A 27,990-nucleotide genomic window follows, 5' to 3' on the forward strand; every position below is an offset into this window, starting at 1 on the left:
TGTATATCTTTCTCTCTCTCTTTCTCTCTGTACTACTATCATAAGTAGCTTCCCTGTCTTCTCTTTTTTCTTGATAGTCAGACAAGCATAATCTATTCTGTCAAAACTTTCTCTGATTTGTCACTTTGTCTGTTGTGCCGCACCAACCCTGACCAGCAGGAATTAAGACACGGAACAACAGGTTCCTTCTCACAGCAGTTTACTCAGGATGCTTAGCAGTTGGTAGTCAAGATGGCGAGCCCCCCCCCCCCCCCCCCCGGGCACAGCTTAAACCCTGCCAGGAGCCCATGAACTCATGCCACGTGCACCATACAGCTGAGGTCACTAAACAGCAAAACAAGCTATGTGGGATAAACAATATATTTATCAGAGTATGCTTCAGCTGTTATAGGCTTTTGAAAACCAAGTCTTTCATGAGGGTATATGGTTCCAGATGGCTGCAAAGTTGATCTAGCCGCTTTCTACTAAAGTCGGCTCCCAACAGTCTGTACCCCAATTAGACTTCATTTTCAAATATGAGTGCTGCCTTCTACAAACTAACTTTACCTTCATTGCTTGAGATTAAAGTGTCATATCTGTATTTCAGAGGGATTGAAGGTGGGTAGTAAGGGCTGAGTCATACTACAAATAGAAACAGGTATTTTTTTTAGTAATTAACACAATCTTTGGCTTCACAATATGATTAAATACACTATAACAAATAACTTTCCCTAAATAATAAGTATTTTAATAGAATCAACAGGCACAACTAATATTGTGCTCAATATTAGTTATAATATTAAAATATATGTTGGCTTTCTGTATTTAAAAAAGCAGCAATTTAGGTGTTCAGTATTGAAATATGAATATAATATTTTATTTATTCAAGTGCAAATGCCATTTACAGTCAGTATAATTAGTTTTATAATGAAAAAAATGTATCCCTGAAAGCAATACACAGACATAAGCAGTAGAGATATCAAAGTTAGTGAAATCTACTATTAACAGAATTACAATAAATTTTTATTAGAATATGCATCACCTTTTTTAGACATCTGGACATATCTGATCAACTGATTACAATGCCTCTAATATACTATTTTATATTATCTTTATATATATATGGATTATATATATTTATATGATATATATGTGTGTATATACATATATAAGTTATACATATGTATATAATTACAGATTATATTATCTATATAATATAAATACTGGTTCTGACCACATTACACAGATGTGAGAATCAAATGAAGTAGCTTATATAAAAATGTAAGCATATTGTAAGTGATGTGGATTATGTTTTCTTGGTAAATATATGTAATAACTTCTTTGAAAATTTAATAATGGAGAGTAGACTTTCTGTCTGGCCTGACATGAGGTCTGATCTCCATTCAACCTGCACCCTTCAGTCACATACACAGGTGGGTGTGATAAACAGGCCCCAGGCCCTAGAGAGATTTACATACTAATAAGGTACCTGAAGGCCAGAGGGTGGAGCCAATTAAGCATTGTTCCTCAGCCCCTCTCCCCTCTTCCCCTCCCTATTTAACTCAGGTCTACTCTGGGTTTTATGGGGCATACATCCAGATCCAGCCACCATCTGTCATGCCAATAAACTGGTTTGGAAACCCAAAGACTTTCTCGTGTGTTGGGGCTGCGCCATGAGGAACCATGGAGAGGCCTTTAGCTGGTGTTCCTAACTTCCAGCTGGAGGAACCCAGGGCTTTCCCAGCCAACTACCCAGAGCGAGGCCTGAGGAACCCTGCACTTCCCCAGCCATTTTTACCTACAACTTTCCATGGTGAATAGATGAAGTAGGTGCCTACAAGAACTTAAAAGTGAATCATTTCTAATGATACTAAAAATGATTCTATTCAACTGTGTGTTCCTATTTGTTAGGTGTAACCTACATAAGCTTCTTTCAGACAGTTATGCTTATGTAATCGTTATTTTAGAATGGGTGTATTTTTAAATTATGTAGCACAAAGTGTGAACATGATGAGCAATGCATTTTTCTTTCATTGCTCAAGATTTGAAAAAATTTCTAAAACTTCCTTGAGAAATTTTGTCTCCATAAGTTCACAAAATTAAAACTTTGATATAAAAATGGGGTAAAAAATATAGAATTGTTGTTATTGTTGTTTGAAAATACAGAAATACCTCAGTTGGCAAAGTGCTTTGCTTGAAATCCTGGGGACCTCATATTACTTCTCAAAATTTATGTTAAAAAAAAAAAAAAAAAAACAAACCCTAGTGGACCAGTCACCAGTCCTCTGATTTCAGCATTGAGCAGTAATAGACATATAGATTCTTGGGGCTTTCTGAGTAGCCAATCAGCTACTTTATATTTTCTAAGCTGGTGAGAAACCTTACCACAACAAATAAAGGAATAAATGAGTAAATCAATCAATCTTTAAATAAATGTGAGGCCATCTGAAAAATAAGAAACAAGGTTGCCATCTGACTACCACATGTGGACACATAAATATGTATAAATACAACACATACATACATACACACACATATACAAACACACCTTAATATTTAAATTTCTTAAAATGTAAGTTCCACATGATGATATTTTCTTTCATAAATGTAATGGAAACTTTTTAAATGTTAAAGTATATGTACTTAAATAGAAAAATAGCAAAATCATCTTTGTATTGGTAAAATTGAACATAAATATGTACAGGCTATGTGAGTTATAAAATGTACATGCTTTATTTATAGCATGTAATATAGAGCAACTAAGTTTAATACTTCTTGTCCTGTGACATTGTTTTGTGGAAAGTGCTGAATTCATACAAGTAGTAACATGCAATAAGTATGTAATAGCAGCAGGTGGCTGCAGTAGAACTGATTTAATGAAGGTGTAATCGCCTGCGCAAAAGCAGTTTTTCATGGAATAACTTTCCTCAACATTGAACAAACTGTGAAACAGACACTAACTGTTGTCCAGGAATTGTGTAACAGATAGCTCAGACACTGATCTCGGTCAAACAGAGATAGTTTACTGAACACATACACCACACCAGGACTGGTTCATCAGGGATGTAGGTCAGACTTAGGAGCTGACACTGCATTCTCAACTGTTGCCCAGGGCCAACTTATAAAAGCTAAAACAATGAAACGTCACAGTGACCATAGAATCTCATATATAGGTGCAGTAAGTCCTGCTGCTGGGCAGTGCAGCAGTAGATTCGGGTTGAAACTTGTTGTAGCTAACTATACAAAGCAGTTCAAACTGACCTTTACTGCAATTGGCTCTAGAGGAGGGAGCGGGTTTGGGGAATTTCCAAGAATTCCAAAGCATAGAATCTAACAGGATATGTACTTAATGGTTACTTCAGGCATGAGAAAGGTCCTCTGTAACAATGTAACATTGCTAGGTACAGGCATTAAAAAAAAATAGCTATGGTGATGCTGGAAAGGTAGCCGTTATCACTGCATACCTATTGTTAAAGGATGGACTGGAACCAAGTTCCATGGTCTCTGTCTTCCCTTGATGTGTCCCGGCTCTGGTACACACCAAGTGGGAAAGGATGAAGCAAAGTCTAGAATGTGTGGGTCAGCATTCAGTCCAGCAGTGAATGCTGGTGGGGAGGAGGTTTCCTCTGAAAATTGATCTCAGGGCTACACCTCTTTCAAGTTACAGTATTTTTTAGATTAGGTTCAGTTAATCAGCTCTCTCAGACAGTATTCAATAAAACAGCTTGTAAGCATACACTTTATTCCGGGTGAACCAGGGGTACATTATGGACCTTGGAGAGTGAGAAAGAGTTTTCAGGGCAAATGAAAATCATTAGCTACAGTTTTAAAGTTCTGTGAATGCCTGGTATGCATGGAGAATCATTCCAATAATCCCAGGTATTTGTTAGGCAGGTACTTGTGGTGGTGGTGGTGGTAGTGGTGGTGATGGTGGCAGTGGTGGTGGTGGTGGTGGTGGTGGTGGTGGTGGTGGTGGTGGTGTGTGTGTGTGTGTGTGGTGGGATTGAAATTCTAAATCTTATCAAGGCCATGTGACATTCCACAGGTAGAGGATGGGGGTTTTTGGCTCCCCAGACAAGATCAGAAGAGAAAAAGCCCTGCTAGGTAAAGAATTTTGTAAAAGGAGTCCTCCATTTTGTAAGGAGTTCAGGAGAATTGTCAGACAATGGTAGATTTTGGGCTTAATTAGCCGGGTCTAATAGAAATGGCAACTTAAAATTAGCAATCAGAAAAAATAAATCGCCTATTTTTGCCTCATTTTGTTTTCAAGTTGACAAGAGATGAAACAAGAACTGAAAATTTATATTTTCCCAAAGTAACAAATGACCAGCTCTCCATCAAAATTTTGTTTTGGATCAGAAACTATTTTGCTTCCTCCCTTGACAAAGGTGAAAGCATCCTTGTGAATGACTAACAGGCATCCCATAGATATAAAATGAGACAAATCTTCAAAGACTTTGTGGCTGGCCATGTTCTAAAACAGTAATGTCTTTTAAATCCAGCTTTAAGGAGTACCTTCTGGCTGATCTTTCTACTAGACTATTCAGCATGACTACAAGAGCCCTGTGCTCTCCTACAGTAGAGAAGTCAGCTGGAAAGCCTGAAAATAACTGTTCTCAAAATAGAAGTGAAAACTGAGAAAGAGAGGAAAAAAAATACACTTGCTAAAGAGATCATCATTATTTGTACAGCTGTAATTTGCAGAAGTTTTCTGGTTTCTGTTTGTGCAGTACCCCTTTAGAGACATGTACAAATAATGGCAGGCTTCAGTTTAAACAAGTTGGTGAATTTACATCAATTTAGTGAATCCTCCTTTTTTTGTGTATTTTCTTGAAAACAGTTTGAAGTTAAAAACATGCATTTCTCAGATAGAAAAAAAGTTCCTTTTTTCCAGAGAGATTATTCATTAAAAACTGGATAACTGCAACAGACTAAACTGAGCCATATGGTTTCATCAATAATATAAATACCTTAGCCAGGCAGTGATGGTGGTGTACCACTTTAATCCTAGGACCCTGGAGGCAGAGGCAGGTAGATTTCTGTAAGTTCTACGTTAGCCTGAACAACAAAGGGAGTTTCCGGACAGACAAAGCTACATAAAGGAATCCTTCCCCAAGAAAAAAAAAATATATATATATAATATAATATATATATATATAATATATATAATGACTTGTGTGTATATATATATATATATATATATATATATAAGTCATTATAAATTATAAAAGAATAACTGAAGCAAATACTATAAACTTTAAAAGAAGAATAGGGTTTTTATACAGGACCATATAGTAGAGGACTTTGTATGTTATAATGATGAAACACAAACTTAATAAAAAATAGCGATGTATGTATACTTTAACTTAGATACACACACACACACACAAGCTTTTTTTTCTTTTCACATTCTAGGATTAAATGAATGTGAAAACCAAAATGCAGAAAGAAGGGGGAAAGGGGAAAGCATCCAGATCAGTCTGAGGGGAAGGTAAAGACTTTTTATTTGTGTGATTACAATATAATTACATTTCTTCCTAACTTTTCCTCCTTCTAAATTATTCCATATCTTCCTCATTGTTCTCTTCCAATTCCATGGCCTCCTTCTTCATTAATTGTTATTTCATGCATATATGTATATACACACATATTCTAACTATAATATGCTCAGTCTATATTATATTACTCATAGGTATGCTTTCTGGGCTGACCTTTTGATATTGGACAACCAATTGGCATATGTTTCCCTGGGAAAGATGATCTCTCTGACCAACAGTAGTAGTTGTCAAGGATTTTGTGTAGGGTTGAGGTCTCCTGGACATCCCCCCATTCACTATAGCAGGTTTATTGATGCTACCCTTCTTCAGCTCATGCCTGAATACATGTATGTGCACCATTTGATTGTAGTACAAGTGGAGGTCAGAAGAACATGGAACTGAGGTTACAGATGATGGTAGGCCAACATGTGGATGCTGAGAACTGAACTCTCATCCCCTGGAAAAGTAGCCAGTATTCTTAATCACGGAGCCATCTTTCTTGTTCCCATTCTAGACTTTCTGTACCTAATTTGAACCTTCATAATTGTTCTAGACAACTTTAGAAATACTGATATAATACAAATTTTCTTTTCTTTTTTTTTTTTTTCTGAGACAGGGTTTCCTCTGTGTAGCCCTGGCTGTCCTGGAACTCATTCTTTAGACCAGGCTGACCTCGAACTCAGAAATCCACCAGCTTCTGCCTGGCAAGTGCTGGGATTAAAGGTGTGTGCCACCACTGCCCAGCTACAAATTTTCTTAATAGTAGGAAATTAATGTATTTAATGCTTTTAGTAAAACTTACTCTGTTGCATCTTGAAATAACCACATAATATTGATTTTCTGAAACAAATCTTAAAATCTCACATGCAAGTTAATCTGTTGTTTGTTAGCAATATAATGAGAAGTTAGTTCCATTAGAAATTGTTTCATATTCTATATTCTATTTTACTCTCCAGGCTAATCTTCTTTTCATTTGCTACCATTTCTATGTTAAAACTAAGGAACTGGGTTAAGGTGGTGTGTGAAATATCATCAATGTGTTAAATAAGAAAATACATTTGAGAGCATAATTTTGGCTATAAATTTTTTTTGTACTTAATGTCACCTAATTCTTAATTATGTTCTCTAGATTTAGTAAAAGGATGGAACTTTTGACCTTCTCTGACTGATGGTACACCAAAAAATATAATAGAGGTTTACTTTTGAATCCATGTTCAAACTCTTGCTTTTATAAAATCTCAAGAGTTACTCATTGTGAGTTAATTTTTTTTATGACCCAATGTTTGGCACAGAATTATGATGAAATAATAAATTAATTGTTCTTATCAATGAACCATAGAGATGGGTTAGCAGCTCATGACACATACCACTCTTATAGAGAACCCAAGTTTGTTTCTCAGCACCCATATTCATAACCCATGCCCATGGTCTTCATTAATACCTACATTCATGTACAAAAAACACATCCCTTATATACACAATAAAAAAATGTATCTTTTACAAATATCTCTGATAAATTTTATTTATATACCATGTTTAATGCCTGAAGATACTTGAAGATTATTTTGTGAATATATTCTGGGTTTCTTTTGTTGCTGTTGTTGTTTTTGTTGTTGCTTTTGTGTGTGTATGTGTAGATATATGGGTTGATTTGGGATTTGTTATTAGCAATAATAAAACATGTCTTTTAACCTATACTGATTATCAATAAATTAATCTACCATCAGTAATAGATTAATGTTAAAACCGAAATTGTAAATTTGATTTTAAAATGTGACTATAAGTTGGGATATTCATTGTGTGTTTGTAACATCTTTCTGAAAACAAAGTAGAAGTTTAAAGTATTTCAAGAAATCACAGTATTATATAAGTATAATTTTATATCCAAACACATTAATGTACCAACAAAGAACATGCAAAACATTCAACATGTTGTTATTCCTCTTAAAACTCTTTTATTTGAGTGTGTTCTTCAACAATTTCATTCGTGTCTAATTTCCATTCAGATTATTGCAACCTCCACCTAAAAATCTCATTTTGACCTCTATTACCACAAACCTGACACTCCCTCAGATGTTCCTGAGTTATCGTTATTATTATTCTGAATCTCACATTAGCATAGATCATTTGTGTGAACATAGGTGACAGCACATCAATGGGTACAAAATTGAAAACAATGTCTCCCATCACCCTGGAATTCATCAATATCAAATAGGTCCATACAAAGAAGTATGGCTCCATGCTCCTTTCCCCAAGCCATACATGATTGTAGATAGACCTCCTTTTGTTTAGGCCCCATATAGGTAGCTATAGCTAGGATGAGCTAGGATGATAGTACAGGCTGGGCTGATTTGTGATCAGAGTATCAAATCTGGCCACTTGTGAGACTGTCAGACTTAGAAAGAATGTAAAGTAATGGTTTTTGTGGCTTGAGCAGGCTTTCCAAAACACATATCCCCAGGTGGCAGTGCCAAAGACCAGAGAGGAGAGAGGAGGGCTACCTGAAGGGCAGACAGTCCCTCTGCCCTAATCCTAAATCCCTGTTACATTTTTATATACTAAGACAATTTGAGTTTAAAATTACTCCAGGTGCACACATGTGTGTGCAATTATCCCTTAATTAAATCCAGATAGCTGCAAGAATTAGCCTTATATAATCACAATTCATCACTTTATCGGTCGTAACAAATAGCATTTTGACATGTCATTATCTCCTAATGAGTAGAGCACCCTTTAATTAAGTTAGCACATTAAGTGACAGAATCAGAGCCATCTGAGGCACCTTCTATATCTTTGCCATCCATTGTTGTTAAACTTTTTTAGTGCCCTAATTAAGCTTACTACATATTTTCTTTCCCTGTTCCCAGAAACTAATGTCAGACAGGTGGTGGTCATGTCTCTAATGGGGTCACATGTGCACTAGCTGATGTGTGTGTCACCTCTGACAATACCACTAATGACTAGCATGGAAAGCTGAATGCAGTATAACTACTTAGTAGAGTTCCATGTTCTCCTACTCAAAACTACACTTTGGAATCCTTAAGGTGTTTTAAAATATTTGTTATACAAATATAAGAAATGAGGTGACAAGTTTGCCATAGTCTACAAAAATCTATGGTGTTTAATCACTATTTATAATAAAACACATAAAAATCTTCACAAGAAGTGAATAAAGACACATGAGTTCACAAAATGGGTTTTATTTCCTTCCAGATAATTATAAAATATGTTCCTATGCATATTGATTTGCAGTAATAAATTATTCTTTTTAGATTGACTCCATTATTTTAGCCAAAATTTCTTATTACAACATTTTCTAACCCCATTAACATTTTACTTAGTCATGAGGGAAGAGACCTACCTCATACTCCTTCTAATTATGTCTGTGGCTTTGTGACAAATATCAGGCAATTTTCCTAATTTGCTCATTATGAAACCTTTCACTAGCAAAACATTGAGGCATCATGTGTTAGGATTCACGACTCACTTCTCACTTTGTACATTTCTGGTGATGCCATTTAACTTTGTGTGCATCGTTCTAGTACAGAATCATTATCTTTGTTTCCAATGTATTTTCATTTGTTTCTTTCCCACATTTTCTCTGCCAAGATTCCAAATTAATTTTTCAAATATTACACAGCTCTATGTCTTGTTTTAGTGTATCTTCTAAGTTGCTCATAATATTTTTAATTCTGTTAGTGATTTTAAGGGAGCATCCCTAACCACTTAATAACAGAGCTCCTGGCCACTGTTGTTATTGGGTTCTGATTTCATTTGTAACATCTACTATTCATGACCTAATGCAAATCAGACATTTCTGTCTACTGAAACTCAGACATGAAAATTTTCTGAGTTAAGTCATGGCATAGTAACAGATTCTCATATGTGATTCATATAATAATAAAGAATAAAGAATAAAGAATAATAATGTTAGATGTAAAACTTAACAATGTTTTTTCTTATAACATTGGCATCTCTTTTCATTTATTCTCAAAGTCGACACTTAAATGTGTAAATATTCTCTTACATATTATCAAAACTCTTTTTATTTAATCACTCCTGATATTTATTCTGCTATTTCCTAGAGGATGAACGTCACATTTTAATCAAAGCCAATTCCAAGTCAACATGCCTTCTTTTAATTGGAGAGTATGAGATATGACTTTTGTGCTGTGGTTGACATTTTAAAAGTGAAAGTTCAACGTAGAAGGAATAGAAAAGTAGCAGGCCAAAGACAATGTTTAGGAAAGTCCTTGTTACAATAAGACACCTCCTGCAAATAAGTAAAAGAAGGCCCCACACAGATATTTTTGCTCACCCATTCAATTACATTGGGGTTTTCCTTAACAGTAGAGTTGGTAGGCCACTAATTTCTTTTTCTTTTTTCTTTTTTAACACAATGAACAGGGGCTCTCTTTCCATCTTTGAGTATCTTATTTAATTTATTTTTTTAGTGCTTTAAGCTGTTTATAATATGTGATGGGTTATGTATGAGAAGAAAAATAAAAGCTTACAGAAATTCTAAAATTGAAAGAGGGACAATTTTCTTACTGTAGCCAGTAGGAAAATAAAGTTCTCATCTTGTAAGTTAGAGTAAAAGACATGTCAAGATGCTCAGAAAATATACACTCAAATTTTATAATATGACTAAAGTATTTGAATGTTAATTAGTCAATATAATAAGTCAATCAAATTAATTTCACAGAAAATACTACAGAAACAGAAGAAAATGAGATGCTATATCATACAAGAAAAACATAATTTCTAAGACACAATGTCCATATTAAAGGATTATCCCATTTTCTTTTAAACATGAAGCACTACTGTGTCTTTGTTGTATTAAGGGAAGGAAAAAGGATTCCATTTGTAATAGTTTAGACAAGGAGAGATCCACAATTTAATTATATACTTTTCTTCTTATGCCATCCACCTGTCTGTCATTTGTAGTGCTTGTCTGTTTGCTGTCTGTCTGCTGTGTGTGTCTGTTGGCTGTCTGTTGCTACAAAGAGCTTTGTTTTGTATTTATTGAGCAGCACAGAAAATACAGGATAGAAAAGGAATGAGGTATATTTATCCATGAAAATCTTATGTAAGGAAAGAAGTTATTCTATTTTCTCCAGCACACCCAGAACCGAACTTGAAAGTGCACACAGATGTCAGCAACATGTATTCAATGAGGTTTCTAGTTTGTTCTTTAATCTTGATTTCAGACTGCTGACAGTTTTCAAGAAATTGTCACCAAAATATTTGTACATATTCACATAATACATTATTTTGGGTACAATTCATGGCAGAATAATGAATTCAAGATTAAAGATTGGCACAAGCCTAGGTTGTAAAATGATTATGTTGGAAACCCAAAGTATAGTAAGATTAGTTGCATTATGATTTTGGCAAAGAGAAATTAAAATTTTCATTGTTAGGAAAAATCCCCTATAGTATTATGAAAACATAGCATAGCACATAAAGAGTTCTTGAAGCCTGATTTATTGAGACAGAGTCTCACTTAAGTAGCCCTTGAATTGCCTATAAATCCTTATGTAGACCAAGCTGGACTTAAATCATAGACGTTCTGCCTCTACCTCCTAAGTGCTGAAATTAAAGGCTTGTGCTACTACACTGAGTTGAGCACTTATAACTGTATTCCATAAATAAACTGTCAATTCTTCAATACATTATTGTATTTTATCTAACAATATTGGTATATGATTATGAGATCATATCATATGAGATGAAGAACAAAAGAAAATTATATAAGGTTACATTTTCTTAACACTGGCAGAGGTATTTTGCTAATGAGGAGTAATTTTACCTGCTATCAGATAAAAGGAAGAACAAAATTACATAGATATCTGGGTCTGGGTATTAGAGAACTCACTTTTAGGAAAATAAAAACAATAAAGATAACAGAGGATATAGGCCTGGGTCAAACTCTGTTGTTCCTTCTTGGCCTGCCAAGGTTTTACAATTCGCTCTGACTAATAAGAGAAAGCTTTGGCCAATATTGGAATAAAATTTGGCTTGAATTTAATGCAGATACATTTACCTTCTTGGAAAAGAGTTGATTATGAATTTGTGAAGGGGGAAAAAGAATTACATTATTATTCATCAGATATAAGCATCCAAGTTTGAGACCTGCAATAAACCCCGAATGCTACAACAGAAGTGGAGAATTTATTTTGAGTATGACCTGCCGCCCTTCAAGGATATGCACTCGCATAGGTATACCTGCATGATTATGTACCATATGCAACTAGTATAATAGTAAGTACAGTTTTTATTTAAAAGTTTGTATTGGGATATGATGCAGGTAAATGGGTGCAAGATGTAATTTAATGCACAGAATAGTGGCAATTAAATGATAGAAGAAATAGAGACATGGGTAGTTTCATTTCATATTCCCAGAAAAAAACCTATATGAGAAAACCTTGACATGTAGTTATTTGGAAAAATGTCCAGAGGAACACTTGTAGCATTTAAGTCATGAAACATAATGAGATTATCTAAGTAGTATAAATAAAGAAGTAAAACAACTGGAGATTTTAACTCTTCAAATAGCCCAATGCTAATGTACTAGCAAAGAAATAAAAAAAAAAAAAAAGACTTGAAATATTGGAAAAGGAATACATAATTTTAAGGTAGTCAAATGAAGGAAGGAAAATTAAGGTAAACAGTAAGGTAAATTTTACAATGAATCACTTATATTCTGTAACCTCGGTATTCTCACATAGAGATGTCTAAGGAAACACAGTTGTCCACTGTGACAAATATTGACATCGTGTAGTATGCGAATTCTCTGTCTTAAAAAATCAAATCAAGGTTGTTAGAATATTATGGAGCTTTAAAAAACAAGCAAATGAACAAACAAACAAACCCCTACATAAGAAGATGAGTAGAAAAATAGCATTCCAACAGTCTAAAGAATGCCTGTGTTACAGCCCAATAAACACTGTCCAAACCATTTGAATTCATGTTGTACTTTAAAAGGGAACATTTAAAATCTCTGCTATACAAAGTATTTAATCAATACTTATTAAGCATTTTACTCCATAATGAGTAAAGTAATTGCTGCTGCTTTTGAAGCCTGAGTTCAAGTTCATGAGACCTTGTAGATTCAGAAAAGGGCATGAATATTACAGTGCACAGCTTCAGTTGCATGATGAATGCCTGCGGGTTGCAAGGATATTTGCATTTTCAGTAACTGCTTTATTTCTTTTAAGGAGTGCATTTTATTACTTTTGCAGAATAGAGCTGGAGGCTTGAGGGAACACATTGCTTATGAATATAGAAGTGACATGACTGATGTCCCAAACATTGTCCAAGCTTGGAAATTTTTTACGTAAAGAAAGTTTCAAGAGTCATTGATTTTAATTTTTATAATATTTATATTTGCCTATCATGCCTCATTTTTATTTTTCCTGTGAAAAATAAAAGCAAACCCCATCCAACTACTTTTATCTTTTAAATACACTCACAATGTTAATGATTATTGTAGCATATTATATAAATATAGGTCTATTTAGACTGTATTTTTAATTTTGATTACAAAAATGTATTACTATAAACTATCTTCTGAACTTAATCACACCTGGAGATATAGTTTAATGGGTAGAGTGATTGCTTAGTATGCCCTGTGTTCAATCTTCCGCATTGTACAAAGTAGTCATGGGACATGTGTGCTTGCTATATAGTACAGATGAGCTTCAGAAGCTCGGAGTTATCCTTGGCTGTATAGAATTCAAAATGAGCTTGGACTAAATGCAGCCCTGCTCCCCAAAGTGTCAAACCAAACCAAAACAAATATTCACATCGGGTTCATGCCTCAATGTATCTAAATCAGTGAACTAGTGTATGTAAAAGGACTGTCTGTTTGTGTGTATATATAATACAGACTCTGTCTCCAGGCCAAGGCAGAAACTCACTCTGTAGACTAAGGGACCTTTAACTTCCTGGCAATCCTTTCCCTTAGCCTCCCAGGTGCTGAGATTACAGTTTTAGTTCATCAGGTACATTTAAGTCTACAGTTCGTGGAAAAAGAGGGATGACTCGACTGTTAATGAATTCTCCTCACAAGTGTGAAGAACAGAGTGATGTGAGACCCACAGAAAGTGTAGGAGGATGCAGTGTCCAGCATGTCATAGTAACCTTGGAAGGTGGAGACCAGAGATCCCCAGGAACATTCTAGAGGATTCTCCCACCTCCTCCCTCCCAAGGCTGACTGTTTCCATTCTTTACTCTGGCCCTCAGGGCTTCAGTCCTGCCCCCCTCCCCAAACTACCTGATCATGTTCTCCTCTTGTCCCTTCCTGTCCCATTTCCCACTCAGGTCCCTCCCTTGCCAGCCACTCTGTGATTGTTTTCTTCTCCCTCACAAGTGGGATTGGGGCATCCTTACTTTCGCCCTTTGGACAAGAAGGCTTGTTAACCTTCCTAAGTTCTGTGGATTGTATCCTGGATATTCTGGCTAATATCTTTCTTGGCTAATATCCACTTATTAGTGAATATGTGGTGTGGGAGTTAAAATATGCTTGACCCATCAGGAGGGATAGTGTTAGAAGGTGTGGGCTTGTTGGAGGATTGTGTCACTGTAGGGGTGGGCTTTGGAAGTCTCCTCCTATGCTCAAACTACATCCATTATGGAAGAGCTTTCTCCTGTATGAGGATGCCAGTCTTCTCTTGGCTCCTTTGGGATCAAGATGTAGAACTTTAGGCTCCTCAAGCCCCATGTCTGCCTGGATGCTGCCATAGTTTCAGTTGTGATGATAATAGACTAACTCTCTGAACCTGTAAGCCAGACCCAATTAATTGTCCTTTATAAGAGCTGCCTTGCTCATGGTGTCTCTTCACAGAAATGGAAACCTCAACAAAGACACGTGGTGAGGATTAGGATAGTGTTATCTGGATAGTCAATATTTATCTAGCAGTGAATATTTTATATATTCTAGTTTATCCTGAGTTTCAAGACCATATCAATTTTTTAATAAAATCAATTTCACTTAAACCCTAAAATCAAACTAGAAGTTGGTTTTAAATTGCAATTATAGTATGTTTTTAAAAAGATTCCAGTGCTGTCTTTAGGGTGGCAGAAATTTTTTTCTGATATCCACTTAACACAGTGATGAATTTCAGAAACTTTTAATATCAAATAATTCTGTATTATATCAACATTGCATTAGTAATCTGTGGACTATATACTCTAGGAAAGAAAAATCATGTCCATTCATTTCCATGTTAAGTTGATGAAGAAGTACTAACAATATTTTTGCCTTCATCATTAAATTAAATACTATATCCATATCAGTCCCATTGATTTGGATCTGGAAAATGTAATGCCTTATTTGGGACTGAAGTCTTTCTCTCTATGGCTGTTGTTTAATTATCACCTAATAAATCTTCAATTTATTCCAATCCCTGTATTTTCTTCTTGCTTAATTATCTCCACTGGTGATAATATCACCAAAAAGTATTTTTAATTAAGTATTGACTTGTTATAAAGATTTAGATGTCAAAATTATATGATAATATAACAACAGTACTTTTAACTTAATCTAATATTGTGTTTTATGAGATTATGGAAATCAGGAGTAAAACTTAAGATTGAGTAATCAATATACTGATTACAACATTAACATTCATGGTTCAGGATTGGCAGCATATGAACCTGTCAGCATCACTAAGATGAACGTAAATATACTCCACCATTTAGTAGATAATGATGTGTAATTTCCTAGGAAATCTAGACATGTTACACTCATTCCAAAGTTAAGCATGCTCACTAGACCAGTTTTCTTCAAATTTTTCAATGACATAGCAATAAGTTTATTGTTTTGGCATCCTAATTATAAACTTGCTGTAAATATCTGTGTCCTTGTAGATAAGTATTTATACAAAGCTTTCATGAAAAAGTTTAAAATCTTTATGATTTTTAATGAATGATGAAACTATTCTTCTTTAAATTATTTATGTTTATTTCTATTCTACTCTGTTTAATCTATTTAAGCTAATGAAAAAATATTTAAATATGAGTCATATATCAATTACACAAACTTATTTCTTATAATTTTAGACACTGGGAGATGAAGAGTTCAGCATGTGGCAAAGGACAAATGTGTGTCTAGATGATTCTCTCCAGGTCTCATTCTATAACTATGAGTTAAGGACATAACGTATTTCTTAACACTCTCACATTGTGGCTTTAGGACATCCTATGTATTTTAAAGTGGCACATACATTTAATAATAGAAAAACCCATTATGTTTACTAATGGTCTCTACGTTATTTTCCTGTATCTCAAAAATATTATAGCTCATAGATTAACAAATACTAAATTATAATAAGCTACAATATTATAAATCGTCAATGTAATATATAAATTTATAAAATAATGTGTATATATAATATATATTTGATTCATTTGTACCTGTGACAGTGAAAGAAAAAAGAGACCTTCAAAACAAAGACATTATATTATGAATATTATATTTGTTATAAAAATAATGTTCATTAAACTCAGTACAAGCACATAAATACACATATTTTACATATGGAATGATGATCAAAATTCAATTTGGAACATTATAGAAAAAGTAATAATTTATATTGGTGTATGCATCAAAAATATAGAGAGGTTAGGTATCTCATAAAGGACTTGGCGGTGTAAGGGACAACTTCCAAAGAAGATGATTAAATGGGTAAGGGATGAAAAATCATGGTAAAGGGGGAGTATATAGAAAAAGAGCTAACATTAAGGATCTAGCATGAAAACAAAGAATTGGAATGGAGCTATATTATTATGGGGGAGACAAAGTTCCTATTAGAGACCATATGCTATGGAAATGAAACTCTCAGTATTAGAAATGGGCCATGTCTTATATAATCATTGGCAATGAGTGTTCATATACCTCATATTATACAATATTGCTACTGTAATTTGTTGCTATTGACATCTGACAACAAGAACTTATGGTTGAAAATAACACTTATATGTCATTTGAATGTAGAAAAATTAATCTGACACTCTACTGGAAATATTAAGCCTACTAACTAGCACTTGTAGTACTAAGATGCTTTATAAATGCTACCAGAGAAATGCAATTATAATTCTTACACAGCTAGAAACCCTGATACCTACAAAAGTGTCCTTCCTGCCAGATATACTGATGCCATAGTAGGATTAACATTAGGGGAGAAACCAATCACTCTTGGGTTAGATTTAAGGCCAACTCCATGAAATGGAGTTAATGCAGCCAAGAACCTGAGACTAGATAGGTTGAAAACCTACTGCCTATTATAAGTAAGGGTGCTATAAACAAAGTGGAGCATGTATCCTTGTTACATGTTGGAGCATATTTTGGATGTATGCCCAGAAGTGGTATAGCTGAGTTCTCAGGTAGAAATATTTCCAGTTTTTTGAAGACTGCCAGACTGTTTGCAAAATGGTTGTACTAGCTTGCAAAAGCACAAGCAATGGAGAAGTGTTCCTTTTTCTCCACATACTCACCAGCATCTGTCACCTGAAATTTTGATCTTAGCAATTTTGAATGGTGTGAGGTGGAATCTCTGGGTCGTTTTCTTTAATGACTAAGGATGTTGAACATTTCTTTAGGTGCTTCTCAGAGATTCACGATTCCTCAGTTGAGAATTCTTTGTTTGGCTCTGCACCTCATTTCTAATAGGATTATTTGGTTCTATGGAGTCTAACTTTTCAGTTCTTTGTATATATTGGATATTAGTCCTCTATTGGATGTAGGGTTTGTAAAGACCTTTTCCCAATCTGTTGGTTACCATTTTATCCTGATGACAGTGTCCTTTGCCTTATAGAAGCTTTTCAACTTTATGAAATCCCATTTGTCAATACTTGATCTTAGAGCCTTAGCCATTGGTATTCTGTTCAGGAAATTTTCCCTTGTGCTGATGTGTTCCAGGCTCTTTCCTACTTTCTCTTCTATTAGATTCATTGTATCGGGTTTTATGTAGAATTCCTTGATCTACTTAGACTTGAGCTTTGTAAAAGATAAGAATCAATCAATTTACATTCTTCTACATGCTTGCTACCATTTGAGCCAGCACCATTTTTTTTAATATGCCATCTTTTTACCATTGGATGGTTTTGGCTTCTCTGTCAAAGACCAGGTGACCTCAGGTGTGGGTCTTCGATTCTATTCCATTGATCCACCTGCCTCTCTAAGTACTAATACCATGTGGTTTTTATCACTATTGCTCTGTAGAATAGCTCCACTATGTTCATAGCAGCCTAATTTATAATAGCCAGAAGCTAGAAACCACCCAGATGTCCCTCAACAGAGGAATGGGTACAGAAAATGTGGTGCATTTGCACAATGGAGTACTACTCAGGTAGTAAAAACATTGACTTCATGAAATTCCCCTGCAGATAGATAGAACTAGAAGATATCATCCCAAGTGAGATAATCCAATCACAAAATAACACACATGGTATGAACTCACTGATAAGTGGATATTAGGAAAAAATCTTGAAATACCCATGATACAATTCACAAACCATATGAAGCTCAAGAAAAAAGAAGACAAAGTATGGATTCTTCAGTCCTATTTAGAAGGAGGAACAAAATAACTACAGGAGGTAGAGGGACTGAAGGACCTGGAATGAAGAGAAAGGAAGAAAGGAAAAGTGGGGCAGGATCAGGTGTGGAGGAGACAGAGGAGAAGTACAGAGGGTCAGGGAATTGAATGGAGGTAAGTAGCAGTGGGGGATAGGCAACTGATGGTAGTCAATAGAAAGTCCCAGATGCTAGGGAAGGGAGAGGTTCCCAGGAACTCAAGGGGATGACATTAGCTGAAATACCAAACAAAGGGGAAATAGAAATTGTAGAGATGTACCCAGTGAATAGGCACTGGGGGCCACCCACCCATCTCAAAATTTTTAACCTGGAATTTCCCCTTTCTAAAGGAAATGAAGGGACAATGAGTGGATCAGAGATTGAAGGAAAGGCCATACAAAGACTGCCTCACCTGGGGATCCATCCCACCTGTATACACCAAACCCAGGCACTATTGTAGATGTCAAGAAGAACTTACTGCAGGAGCCTGGTATAGGTGTCCCCTGAAAAATTCTGCCAGAGCCTCACCAATGTAGATTCTGATGCTTGCAATCAACCATTGTACTGAGCGTGGGACCCCAATAAAAGAGTTAGTGGAAGAACAGAAGGAGCTGAAGGGGATTTCAACTCCATAGGAAGAACAACAATATCAACCAACCAGAACCCCCAGAGCTCCCAGGGAATAAACCAACAACCAGAGTACACATGGAGTGGCCTATGGCTCCAGTTGCATATATGGCAGAGGACTGCCTTATCTGGCATGAATGGGAGGGAGGATCTTGGTTCTGTGGAGACTTGATGCACCAGCATAATGAGGCAGGATTGGGTGGCAGGGCGAGGGAGCACTCTCATAGAGGCAGGGGGAGGGGGATGGAATAGGGTGGTTGCAGAGGGGAAAATGGGAAGGGGGGACAACATTTGAAATGCAAATAAATAAAATAGCCAATAAAAAGGAAAGAAAACTTATTATGATTATTCTAGGAAATGCACAGAAAAATAAAATGATCCCAATGACATATCTTTATATCCATAGTTCGTTGTATCAATCAGCTCTCAACAAAGAAACTTTTTGCACTAGATGGTAATTAAGAAGAGACTCACTACTGGACAATGTGCACTCAGACATAAGTGGGGATCCTTTCCCAAACCTTACCCATAATACTCAGGGATCTATACAGTAAAAAAGGTGGAACTATTTTCAGAGCCAGAGGTAGTGGATTACTTCAAGGAAATGACATATTCCAAACACCTCAGGGCTGATCCACAAGTGAACTTACGGAGACTGTGACACTATGCCCAAAATTTATACAAGTCCAAGCAAGACAACATTTTAAAATGAACAACAGGAAGTAGGCATGAAGTATCAACAGGGGCAAAGAACCTATCTACACTTGCGACATGTAGGCAGAAGGCAAATCAATAGAGTGACACTGTTCTTCAGGGCATGCCTCGGGTATATTCTCAGGTATAGTGGGTCAATATAAAATGGTCTATTAATTATAACCCCATGTAAAATCAAAATAAAAACCAAATCACAGACTTGGAACATAAATGGAACTGAATATGCAACCATTCCAAAGAGAAGAAAGTGGGCACAGTGAAGAAGTACAGTAACAAAGTTAAATCGAAATCCAGTTGGGAAAACTCTGTATCTCTGTTTTTTGGTGGCTCTTTCTAGCTTTTCTGATTATAACACAATTTTCTTTCTTGAACTTCCTGCATAATCAGTCTGCAGTTCTCTTTGGGAGACAGTCCAGGCCTTTGGAATCTCTGACATCTTGGAATATATAATGCAATCAAGGATTCTTTGCAGCTTCATTAAATGACCTTTCTGGGCCTTCATGCAGAAACTCTCTTGACATATTCTTAGCCTCGGGGGCCTTCCTTAACCATTTTATACTTATCTTTTCTTTAGGCTATAAACTGACTCCTTTTCTGACTTCCATTTGTATGAACTTTCTAATGTTGTTTGGGCCTAGGAAATTTCCCTGACCTTTGGCTTTCACAGGCTTCATGGTGCAGTCTTTTCCTCAGAGTACCCTTGCCTTTATATCACTAGGGTTTTCTTTAAGCTTCTCATATTCTGGAGCACAGGACTCCAACCTTATATTTCTTTTTTGTTGGTTTGTTTCTCCTCAAACTCTGCATTTTGTGCTAATTCCCCCTGCTTGGTTTTTCTCATTGTAGATCTCTGCATAAGCATGCTCACTAATACCCATGTATCAGGATGAATATTAGGCTGTCTTGAAATCAGCTCCACTGATTAATCGAAAACTTTTCAGTTTCATCTTAGGGAGAGTGTTTGGACCGCTTTGCAAGTACACATTGTTCTCAGCATTACTTTCTTTCAAGACCCTACTAGTATGGTCCATTAAACACAGCTTAAAGGGTTCATCCACTTTTCTAATCCAAAGACCCCAAGTCTACATTCTGCCCTGAGCAACCTGGTCAGGATTATCACACTGCATGATTCTCTGCTGAAAACTTTTGACTTAGTTGCTGTTTTATGGCTTTGAAAATACACCATTACCAGGGCAGGATAGAGAAGAAAGCATTAAAATAGCTTAATATAGTTTCAGAGGGTTGGTGCATGATTATGATAGCAGGGAGCATGGCAGTAGGCACGCAGGTATGATGGTGAAGAAGTAATTAAAAGGTTATATCCTGATCCTCAGGTAATGGGAAGAGAGAGAGAGAGAGAGTTCTTTGAATTCTTACTAATTTTTTAACAAATGAAACTGACTAAGCCTTATTATTCATTAAAAATGGGAAAGTTTTATTATAGTCCTTTAATAAAAATTTAGGTACATAAAGCTATTAAAATATTTTTATCATTTTATTTATACTACAACCATAGAAAACATTCTAATTTACTTACAATTTGGTCAGATTTAATTATATTGAAAGAAATTATGAATACATTTAGTGGTGGAACTTATTAATATATACGTTGTAAAACAAAATATGATTATCCAGATTTCATGTTAGTGGGAATAAAAAAGTCCCAGAACACTATCCTCATCAAAAATTTCAATGCAAACTGGTAATTATAATTAATAAATTTCTGATGAATATTTAAAAGTAAATGATATGCATCCAGTAGATACATATGAATGACTAATTATTATGTTCGTTTGAACTGTACACTGTTCAATCAATTTTTTCTTTTTTTATTGGATATTATATTTGCATTTCAGATTTTATCCTCTTACCCCATTCCCCTGAACACCCAGGAACCCCCATCCCGTCCCCCCTTCTCCTGCTTCTATGAGGATATGCCCCCACATAACCCCCCACTCCCACCTCCCCACCCTCGAATTCCCACCTACTTGATGTTCAGCCTTCATGCAACCAAGAATCTCCTCTCCCACCTATGCCTGACAAGGCCATCCTCCCCTACATATACAGATGGAGTCATGGACCCCTCCCTATGTGCTCCTAGGCTGGTGGTATAGACCCTGGGAGCTCTGGTTGGTTGGTATTGTTGCTCTCCTAATGGGGCCACAAACCCATTCAGCTCCTTCAGTCTTCTCTCTAACTCCTCCATTGGGAACCACTTGATCAGATCAATGGTTAGCTGTGAGCACTGGCCTCTGAATATGTCAGACTCTGGCAGACCTCTAAGGAGACAGCTATATCAGGCTCTTGTCAGCATGCACTTCCTGACATCCATATCAGCGTCTACCTTGGTGACTGCACATGGGAGGGATACCCAGGTGGAATGGTCTCCAGAAGGCCACTCCTTCAGTTTCTGTCCCACGTTTTGTCTCCATATTTGCTCCCTTGAGTATTTTGTTACTCCTTCTAAGTAGAACCGAGGCACCCACACTTGGTCTTCTTTCTTCATGAGGTTCATGTGGTCTGTGAGTTGAAACTTGGCTATTTCAAGCTTTTGGGCTAATATCCACTTATCAGTGAGTAAATACCATGTGTGTTCTTTTGTGATTGGGTTACTTCACTCAGGAAAATATTTTCTAGTTCCATGCATTTGCCTTAGAATTTCTCAAATTCATTATTTTTAATAGCTGAGTAATATTCCATTGTGTAAATGTACCACATTTTTTTGTATCCATTCCTCTGTTGAAGGACATCTGGGTTATTTCCAGCTTCTGGCTATTATAAATAAGGCTGCTATGAACATAGTGGAGCATGTGTCCTTGTTATATGTTGGAGCATCTTCTGGGTATATGCCCAGGAGTGGTATAGCTGGGTCCACAGGTAATGTTATGTCCAATTTTCTGAGGAACCCCCAGACTGATTTCCAGAGTGGTTGTACCAGCTTGCAATCTCACCAACAATGGAGGAGTGTTCCTCTTTCTCCACATCCTCGCCAGCATCTAATATCACCTGAGATTTTGATCTTAGCCATTCTGACTGGTGTGAGGTGGTATCTCAGGGTTGTTGAGATTTGCATTTCACTGATAACTAAGGATGTTGAGCATTTCTTAAGGTGCTTCTCGGCCATTCCAGTATCCTCAGTTGATAATTTCTTGTTTAGTTCTGTACCTCATTTTCTAATAGAGTTATTTGGTTGTCTGGAGTGTAATTTCTTGAGTTCTTTGAATATATTGGATATTAGCCCTCTATCAGATATAGGATTGGTAATGATATTTTCCCAATCGGTTGGTTGCTCTTTTGTCCTATTGACAGTGTCCTTTGCCTTAGAGAAGCTTTGCAGTTTTATGAGGTCCCATTTGTCAATTCTTGATCTTAGAACATAAGCCATTGATGTTCTGTTCAGGAACTTTTCCCCTGTGCCTAGGTATTCAAGGGTCTTCCCTACCTTCCCTTTTATTTGTTTCAGTGTATCTGGTTTTATGGATACCATAAAGATACATACTTTGTTTCATCCAATTCAATAACTGATATATAGGTATATGTAATGTAAAATTTGTGTATTATTAATAAATACAAATGGGCTATTTTCATTATGAGTATATTTAATCAATATATCTACATTACTGTCTTAACTTCTAAAAGTTTATTCTCACTATAAATGCAAATTTTTTAAAGAAAATATACAAAATAAATGTTATTTACAGCATATATTTATAAAGGGTTTTCTAATAGCCAAAGTGATTACAAATATTGTTACATGTTTTATTTTAAATATGATAAGAATATAAATGTATAAATGAAATATGGAAGTAGAAAGTAAAAACTAGCAATTTCAGAGAAGGATGATTTTTAATGCCCAGTGGGAGGAGGCCTGAAGAAATGGGCTTGTATTGTTCTGAGTATTTCCATGTGAAAAATAAATACAAAGATTTCTCTTCAAGAATTCTCTACAACCTCGAATGTTAATGAACATGAAATATATTTCCGCATGGATGTTTGCTTCACATTGCCATGAGTGTCAGGTTTTCAATTCTATTTTGTGTTTTGTTAAAGGCTACTGTTGATCTCTGCTATGGGACAAATTGGAATAAAAGATGCATGAATGTATCCCTTTGACTTCTGTTCTGATGTATCTGTCATGATCTACAGAGTAATAGAGTTATTTAAAGCACAATAGCTTCTGTTGCTTGGTGAGTTTTGCTATCTTAAAATTGCATTCTAAGACAACATTTTATAAAATAATACTTTGGGAAAAATAAGTATCTGATTTGAGTAGAAAAATAGTCTATGATGAATCTTGTGTATTGATGCACTTGGACAATTAAAATCTCCTTATTTTCATTAAAATTAAAATCTCTCCAATATTTTCATTACAAATTGAAAAACATTTCCTCAGGTCTCTTCCCACCTCTCTCTCTCTCTCTCTGTCTAATAATCATTAAATTTGAATTACTACTTCTTCCCTTGTTCATACTGACTTGAAACACCAAATGTAGCAGAAAGGTAGGTATATTAACTCAAAAATTGTAATATGAAAAAGTTTATAAATAACATGATGCACATAACATAATAAAAGATAACAATTTCCCACATTAGTATTCTATACTTCCTTTTGTTCTTTGCAGAACAGATTTTAGGAATTGGGTTTTTTTTATCAGTCCCGTATAAATAAGAACACAGCTTTGTTTGGTTTTTTTTTAATCTGGGATCACTAACCATCAAATTTGGCTAATTATAGTTCCATTAGCTAATGCCTCATCTATCTCTTGAACTTCCTCAATTTCTTTCCTGATCCAATCAGGACAGTTCTAGATAGGCATCCTCCTGAGCTAAAACTTAGGATTTATCTTTTACTAGTTTAGACAAGTTACTTATTCTTCATCTTAATTTTATCCCAAGAAACATTTTTTTGCCTGCATCCATTAGATACTATTTACATCAGTGCTCTAGAAAGACTATACACTTAATATTGCCAATAAATATCAAAGAAGGCAGGCATATGTGTATTAACTTTTTATGTTTACTAAGTTTATATCTGTCTCGTACTTCTAAACTCTCTAAAAGATTTTTAGAACTAGCTAAATTAAGAAGCCTAAAATTCTTAGGGACATCACAGAAGATCTTACATAACCAAAGAAAGCCTGTGTTTAAAAGAAAATGCTGGAAGATTTGCCATTCTAGATTTCATGACTTCCTGTAGATCTAATTGGAAGACTTAGGAAACATAATATTACACCATGAAGTTAAAAAATACCAACCACCACCACAACAACAACAACAAAACAAAAACATCCCCAAAACAACAACAAAACACTGTAATTGCCTATGTAAAATAACCTTACATGAGCCTCACAATTTTTGTCTTTGTCTATGTCCTATAACTTTGTACATGTTGTATCTATTAATATCTATAATAGATCTACTTGCTTATTTGTATCCATATTTATTGTTTTATCCAATGCCTTTTTGTCTAAAGCATATTAGTGTGAATAAATCCCTAGTGAATAAATTTCAGTTTTATTATACATAGTTAAGACAAAGTTATTACTTACTGTATTTTTAGATATCTATATCTATACTGACCAGATAATGAAGTAGAAAGTGACAAAATTTGTCCACAAATAAGAAATTGTCTTCCTTTAGAAAAGGCTGACAAAGATTGCTTATCAGATCTGTCAAATACTGGAAATAATTACCGGACAGAATGAACTTATTTTCAGTTTTTAAGTGTTTACACTAATGTCAACACAATCCAAAGGAATCACATAAAAACTGTGCTGTGAAAATAATGTCAGCTGCATCATTAAATGTGTTGATCAGTAATTTAGTGTGGAGGAACAGAAGCATAGGAGTATAAGCTCCTTTCTGAGAGAGTAGAGAAAGGGAGAAATGAAGAGGTAATGAGAGATAGATGATAGATGATGATGATGATAACAATGATGATGGATAGTAAGATAGACAGATAGATGCATATGTATATAGATAGACAGATGATAAATAGATACATAATACATAGATTCATAGATAGACACATAGATGGCTCTACTTACCTATTTATTAAACTTTGGCTGTTTCAAAAAGAAATTTGAAAACATATCATAAATAGCCCATTTTGTATAAACATCCAGAGGAATTTGACCTATAGAATATATAAAAAGTCCAATAACATTGAAGAAATTCTTCACAGGCCAATTAAACCACAATATAGAATTTATGTGCATTCATCCAGACTCACATTCATATGAATTTGCTTCTTGGAGTTCATCATTAAAAAGCCAGTGGCTTAGATATCTGTGTATTTGCAACTCCCTTGAAAATTCGCATGTGAGAGGCAATGTATCACGTGCGCTTCCATGTCAATCTGCATGTTTTCCAGAAGTAAACTTAAAATTATTTGAATAATGTTATTTCTAGGGACATTTAATTTCAAATTAATAATAACTGTCTTTGGGGTTTTTTTTTTGCCAATATGAATTACAACTGATTATACTTTACCCAGAATTTTATATTTAAAATTGCTCCCTTAACTTCTAACTCAGAGTGTGAATGTTAGTTAATTGTAACCATGCTGGATAGTTTATTGTCAATTTTACACATGCTAGTGTCATCTGATAGGAGAGACCCTCAATTAAGAAAATGTATCTATAATTTCAGGTTGTAGGCAAGCCTGTAGTGCATTTCCTTAATTATTTATTGATGAAGGACAGCCCAACACCATTGACTGGTGATCCTAATTTCTATAAGAAAGCAGGTTAAATTAGCCATAAAAAGGAAGCCAGTAATCAGCAGTCTTCCATGGCCTCTGTATCAGCTCCTACCTCCAGTTTCCCGTTGCATTTCAGTTCCTGTCCTGACTTTCTTTACTTATAAATGGCAATATGGAAGTGTAAATCCAATTAGCTCATACCTACCCAACTTGAATTTTGGTCATGTTGTTTCAACACAGCAATAAAATCTAACTAAGATAATGAATACCAATAAAATTTTACCCATGTGAGATATTCATTTCTTGTCCTTTGCTGTCCTCACATAGCTAATTGTCTTAGGGTTTTATTACTGTGAGGAGAAACCATGACCAAGGCAACTCTTATAAAGAACATTTAACTGGGGTTGGCTTACAGGTTCAGAGGTCTAGTCCATTATCATCAAGGCAGGATCATGGCAGCATCCAGGCATGCATGGCACTGCAGGAGCAGAGAGTTCTAGATATTCATTCAAAGGAAGTCAGAAGCAGACTGTTTTAAGGTATTTAAAAGGAGGGTATCAAAGCCCCTTCCCAACAGTGACACACTCTAACAAGACCACATCTATTCCAACAAGGCCACATCTAATAATAGTGCCAGTCCCTCAGCCAAGCATATTGAAACCACTGCAGTAATCTTAAAATAATATATTATGATTCAAAAGACTATCTTACTCCATGAATTCTTTCTTAATTTGGTATTTAAAACTTTCCTCAAATGTCAGCAGTTGGGTCTTGTGCACTATGTATTTAGATGCCAATTTCTGTGCTGAGGTCTGGTTACATATCAGTCTAGATGCTGGTTTTGTCATGATTACTGAACCATCTCCCATATCAATTATGTGTAAGTAATGTTCCCCCAATTGTCTCTGATTGGTTAATAAAAAAAAAAAAAAAACCTGATCAACTATGGGCTAGGCAGAGGAGAGAAAGTCCCAAAGTGGGAGAGCAAGGAAGAGAAGAGATGGCTATGAAGGAAAAGATTCAGAAGGAGTAGTAATGATCAAGATGTACAGGGATTCACCATGGAGACACACATGGAGCAGAGCAAAACAGTGTGAAACTCAGATTGAAGGTACTTTACCATGTGGCTAGGAAATAGATAGCTTAGAAGGTTATAACCTAGTCATGGTTCTTTTGTTAATAAACTTAATAGGTCTTTGGGTCAATAATTTTTATTTAGAATGGGAAAAGGTAAGTCTATCATCCTTAAATTACTGACTATAGTCAACCTTATGTGGATACTTTGTTTCATAGAACAATATCTTGCATTCATCATATATTTTCTTTCCCTTTAGGCATAAAAAATTGTTGGCTTGGCATTATGACTATGAACCAAGACAACATGACTGTGGTCTGACTGTTTAGATGAGGACCTGTGTGATCAATATCAATGATATGGTCTAAGCACCTCTATGATTCCGTCTAGTCCTCTCCCCTCTCACAGATGGATGATGATATCAGAGTTATCTTGAAACTTTGATTGATGGGGAACACTTGATACAGAGGGAGAACATACCATCTGGGTAATGACTCATGTATAGCCGCTTTACCATTCCTATCCATCACCCCATCACCTTCCAAACACCATAAACTGTGTGGCAAGTAAATAAAATTGATTATATTGCAAATTACCTCAGAACTTTTCACTTATAAGCAAGAATTTGAATTCAATATTCAATCAGGAATATTAGCAATGGGAACTGAAGATAGAAACAGTCAAAGGTGAAGTTTAATTGTTTAGAAACACTGAAAAATTAATGAGCTGTAAATTTAATGTTTGTCTAACTATAAATTTAATAAATACATACCTATGA

The sequence above is a fragment of the Arvicanthis niloticus genome, chromosome 7 (genome assembly GCF_011762505.2).
Source record: "Arvicanthis niloticus isolate mArvNil1 chromosome 7, mArvNil1.pat.X, whole genome shotgun sequence".
NCBI classification, from domain to species: Eukaryota; Metazoa; Chordata; class Mammalia; order Rodentia; family Muridae; genus Arvicanthis; species Arvicanthis niloticus.